We start from the raw sequence: 6,000 nt of genomic DNA on the forward strand, positions 1-6,000 counted from the left end.
ATTCTTTTTACCACCTTATCATCCAACTTATTGCATTGTTACTCAGGCATGAGAGTATAAGTAAGACAACCAAAAATAGGTAAATGAGCCAGAGAGGGCTTCTTGTCATTCCAAGCTTCATAAGGGGTAAAAGGCCTTGGTAGAGCATCTATTTAGCACTATGATGTATTTGAGGATCTAGGTGAATCGCATCAACTTGTGTTCATTAGAAGCGTCAAGAGAGTATTATCAGACTAGTACACACACTTGCATAAACTTTCATAGTGCTTTGTAATCTAGTAATACCCAAAACCATCAAACGATATGCCTGGTGAGCAAAGAAAACACTTGGTAAGCACATATGATATCTCCATAAATTTCTATAACACTTTTTCCTAACAATAAGAATATCAAGAAAAAATTTCATATATGTAATCTCTGTTTTTGGTACTTTGATGAGACGAACTGTAGATTCCGAGATTTGTGGAAAAAAAATTTACAAAATGGCCTTGTACTTGTGCACTAATGGCTGGGCTTGGTATAATTTGTATGCACACGAGAAGGCTTTTACATTAACACTACAAGCCAAAGGTTTGGCTAAGAACCCAAGAAGACCAACACAAAACCACCTATGAGCCCTAAGGGGGGCCACCCACAATGGTGCACCACAAAAGCACAAGGCACCATGGCACACAAGATGGGTTTTGAACCCAAGTCAGCCCAACGGAGGTTCAGCAGCCTAGAGCTCGTCCATTCTCGAATGTTTGCAAAGCCTTTTTCTAGGGCAAAAAATGAGTTATCACCCTTTCTTGTAGCCGCACACCGACTCGCCCATCATTGATCCTCTCGATGTGGAGTTGATGAGACGACGATGATCTTCCCACACACAATAGCCACATGAACATAGCATACATTGTTCAAACACTCTCTTTCATGTTGATGCACAGCAAAAAGGGTAAGATAAAAGTGTTCAGTGGAGAGAACACTCAAGCCTTGCAAGATAGAGAGAAGGAGACGAGAATGCAAGAGTCATATGGGCTTGCACCTTAAGCCACTTTTGGTAGAGTAACTCTCTCTTGTGGAGAGATAGGATCCTCAACCTTGCCTCCTTTGTTGTCACCATAAATGAGATTTACAAATGGATGGGGAACAAAGAGAGAGAGCTATGGAAAGCTCAACCTCTACTTTAATGCCATGGTGAGTGAAAGCATGAGAGAGTAGATAAGGGAAGGGGAGAGGGAGAAAAGAGCATACATTAACACCATCACTCACCCACACAATCTCTGTTTTACGGTAATTAATTTATTATTGGATGATCCAATAAGTGAAAAGAATATATTGGGTGAACCAAGTGTGATTAATTTGGTTGTGACTGAATCCAACCAAATTGTGACATGTGTGACGCATGTAATAAATGTGTGAATTTGATTGTGAGTGAATCCAATCAACTCTTTTGAATTAATTATTGATGAGGGTGACCCTAGTTGGTTGTGAGTGAATCCAACCAGCTGTGACACGTGTGAAACATGTGGTGTACTCTGTGATACGTGTGACGCGTATGAAAACATTGTGAGCGAATCCAATGAAGGAGTTTGATTGTGAGTGAATCCGATCAACTCTAAGACATGTGTGATGTGTGTGAGGTCATGTGGGAGTGAATCCACTTAAATACATAATGACATTATGAGTGAATCCAATGTGTGAACAATTAATGTGTTTGATCACTTGTGTGTGCTGATAGTTACAACTGAGGACAGTTGACTTCTCAAACGGGAGGACTATTATGGGAGTGAGATTTTTTAGAATATTTTATCATGGGAGTGAATCCAATTAATTATGTGTAATGCATGGTTCATGTGTGAAGCATAGCAGTGAAATGATTTCCATTTGTTAAAATTATTTTTGTGAGTGATTCCAAAGTAATTGTGATCTAACATTGTGGACTATGTTGAGTATAGATCATGAGTTCGGGATAACCAAGGTGGACATTGGATGAGATTATCTAGCCAAGCACATTGTGCTAAATATTTGATTTTGTATGGTTTGGCCCATTGTACATATGTTGGGCAAGTTTATTTTTTATGAGATTACTTTAAAAAGCATTGGACCAAGGTTTAATTTTGTAAAAAGCCCAATATTGGAAAAGCTATGCTATTTATGGCTCCAAGGGCTAAATTTATGAATATGATTTAAATACCGCGTGTGGGAGCGGAGTCACACACGTTAGGGGGGAGATTGCACCCAATCTTGTGTTCTTTGATTTTTATGCTCTTGTTTTATGCTATGATGTTATAGTTTATTTCTTTTAATATTTAATTTGTGAAATAATTTAATCTCCATGTACCATGATCTTGTAATAGTGGTATCAGAGCATGACAAATTCAAGTATTGAATTTGGGTCATAGAGAGTTGAAGAAAATTTAAGAAATTAATTTTTACTCAAAGGTGATTGGCTTGTAGCAAATTGGAAGGATTTTTAACAAATTTAAAAATACTTGCACTAGAAGAGTAGAATCTGCAGCAAGGGTACAAGGCTTTGGACAAGGGCAGAGTTCATTCAAAAAAAAATCCAAGAGATAAAGAAGAGAAAGTGTGGAAGACCTTTGGGCAAAAGAAGGTTACAAGGCTTTGGACAAGGGCAGAGTTCATTCAAATAAAAATCCAAGAGATAAAGAAGAGAAGGTGTGGAAGACCTTTGGGCAAAAGAAGGCATGGTTATGTGAATTTTATGGACCATTAGATCAAGATTTGGATCAAGGGCTAGGAAGAAAGCCACCCTTTTGAAGAAAACCATCATGGAATTCCCAAAACCACCCTTCTTCTCCTAAAACCACCTTGCTCACTTCAAATCCTCTCCATAATCTATCCTTATGGATGAAATCAGCTCTTTGAGGAGATTGGGGGTCTCATCTCATCTCATCTTTGAGGAGATTGGGGGTCTCAAGATTGGGGGTCTCATCTTCATGGTCAATTTGCATATTGGAGGGCTCTTAACATTTCTCCTCCTCTTCTCCAAAAATAATATTGCCTTAGTGGTTTGGTTTTTCTTGAAGAGCCAAGAAATATATATATATATATATATATCCCAATTGATTTTTATTCCACCCTCTTTCTCCAGTTCGGCGATGGCGGCTTCTTTCCTCTCTCTCCAATTTAGGGCGACAGCAATGGCGACTACAAGCTCATTCATTTTGTTTTCTTTCTTCCTCCAAAGTCACGGCTGGGCACTGGCGGGTTTGGCGGGTTGTAGGCTGAAAAGTTCATTGCCAAAGTTTTTTTAATTTATAAAGCTTTAATAAGCTTTTAGAGAAGCTTAATATAATATAACTACACACACATACATACATACATATATATATATATATATATATATATATATATATATATATATGTATGTATATATAAGCTTAAAGCTTAAAGGGCTGAATTTCCTTCTTAAAGAAGCAGCGCCACGTGGGTTCCATGTGAGAAAGCTTTTAAAGAAGCTCATAAAAGCTTAATTCTATAATCTTATAACCATTACAAGTATATATATATATATATATATATATATATATATATATATTTTTTTTTTAAAGCTCAAAAGCTTTCAAAGTTATCAAAGAAGAAGGGGATCCACCATTGGGAAAAATTCAGAATTTTTAAGATTGCAAAAAATTTTCATAAGGTTCTTCATATTCTTTTGGAAGCTGCAACAAATATTGTGGGTATTATTTCTCAACAAAATTTTTAAAATTTCTTCGAAGTGGTTTTGAACGAGATCCTTTTCGAATTATCAACATCAAAGCATTACTAGATTATTATTCTTATCCTTCGTGGGACACCATCAACTTTAAGCACTTCAACAACACCTCTTTCGAAATACACGGGAGTCAAATAAGTTTGCTATCTTTTCTCTTTTATTTTTGCATTTTCATAATATTTTACTTGTTTCTTTTACAATTGTAATCTATCCACAACCACCTACTATCCAATATCAAGTAAACACGCTTCAAGCTCAATTGTTGAGTGAGAAGAGGCAAAGGGAAGATTTTGAATAGAAATTTACTCGCAAGAAGCGAAGGCGTGCGTGTTCCAAATTTGATTCTTTGGATTTTGACGAGGACCCTATATTGAAAGGACTGTGCAAGCTACTCTCAAAGCCCAAGAGTCTTGAGAAAGGGATACAAGATCAATAGAAAGGCTTTTACTTTTCAGGATTATGATGGCAAAAAGGATGCACACATCATACTCGCATGGTTGAGCTAGCTTGATGATTATTTTTCTAGAGAAAAAATTTCTGAGAAGGATAAGGTTAAATGTGCTACAAATCATTTGGTAAGTAGTGCAGCTCTTTGGTGGAATGTTATTAGACAGGGCAAATGCAAACCAAAGTCATGGAAAGAATTCCAAAAGCTGATAAAAAAGGATTTCTTACCTTCATCGTGAGTAAAGCCAGACAGCAATGGGATATTTTTAGCCAGCTTGAAAAGGAGAATATATCGGACGGTGTCGTCAATAGTGAGACTAGAGATAATGATGCATGGATTGAATGGAAATCCAAGACATGTATGACCCACGACCATATCAATCCTGCATCCTCCTAGATTAAATGGATGATATAATGCACCACATCCATCAATGAGATACATCCAATATCCCCCTGGGTCAAAAAGATAATGCACCCATGCATAGGATCATGTGGGTACATAATAACTCGTATAGCACCACCCACTTGGATCATAGGTGAATACATCATATCCAAGAGTGAATGCTTAATAAACTATGTCTGTATTATCAATGCATAGGCATCCATGATCATCAAAAGAAAATGCCTCATACTCCATAGCATGCTCCATCAAATGTGAATCTATGTCCTCATTGCATCCATCACCATGCATAGGTCCATATGCATGATCCACATCACAAATGACTACCTGAGCATAATCCATATGTACTAAGGCACTAAGGCATAATCCTCATCATTGTCCATATAACCCTTGTAGAGGTCACAATCATAGACTCTCCACTCATATCCCAAGAAAGGGTCATAAAACAGGGTTCTCATAGAACCTCCATGAAGTGTCTAATAGTTGCTCACTACTATATGCATGAATAACCTCATCATTGATGTCTCCATATCATCAATGTTGTCCACATGGTTTGACCAAAGTCAAAGTGCATATATCCTCTATTTTGACTTTTAGGTCAAAGTCAACCTTATATGTGTCCACAATCACCCTCAATCCCAACCATGCATGTAAATTTCAAACTTTTTTTTGGCATGGTCTCCTTTGTATTAGTGACCAAATCTTAAATTTATGATATACTCAAACCACAACCAATGTTCTCTTGGCATGGTCTCCTTTGTATTAGTGACCAAATCTTAAATTTATGATATACTCAAACCATAACCAATGTTCTCTTGGCATGGTCTCCTTTGTATTAGTGACCAAATCTTAAATTTATGATATACTCAAACCACAACCAATGTTCTCTTTGCAATTAGCATAGCATTAGGACATATCTTCATTGCATAATGCATTGACCAAAGTCATAATACATGTGATCTTTGAGCCGATAAAGATTGATGTTGATGGAGAGATTTGATTGCTAATCTCCTAGCCAAGCCTTCCCACCCTCTTACCAAAGTTTAAAGTCCGATGGCAAGAGTTGGGGCCATTTCTTCACTCTGAGTACCTAATCCTCTCCCTTACCGCTTTACCACGGCACTCACACCGACGACAAGGAAGATTCAAGCCATGCTCCCCTTGGCCTCTCCAACCAATTGCCAAGGTACCCTCACACCAATCTAGATTCTAGAAATAGAATGTGGGTACGAAGTGATGTGAGGTGTGATTTGAACTTCAAAAATATGGGTAGGATGACTTACAAATGGTTTGTAATGTTTTCATGAACTTATGCACAATATCATAATATCAATCCCATCATGTCCAATGTCTTCCACATAACACCATATAGCTTCAAAAGTATCAATCAAAACACATGTATGCCTCTTACATAGGCATGTCAAACATATGG

Source organism: Cibotium barometz, chromosome 7 (genome assembly GCF_041138505.1).
Source record: "Cibotium barometz isolate CiBa-2024 chromosome 7, ASM4113850v1, whole genome shotgun sequence".
Classification (NCBI taxonomy): Eukaryota; Viridiplantae; Streptophyta; class Polypodiopsida; order Cyatheales; family Cibotiaceae; genus Cibotium; species Cibotium barometz.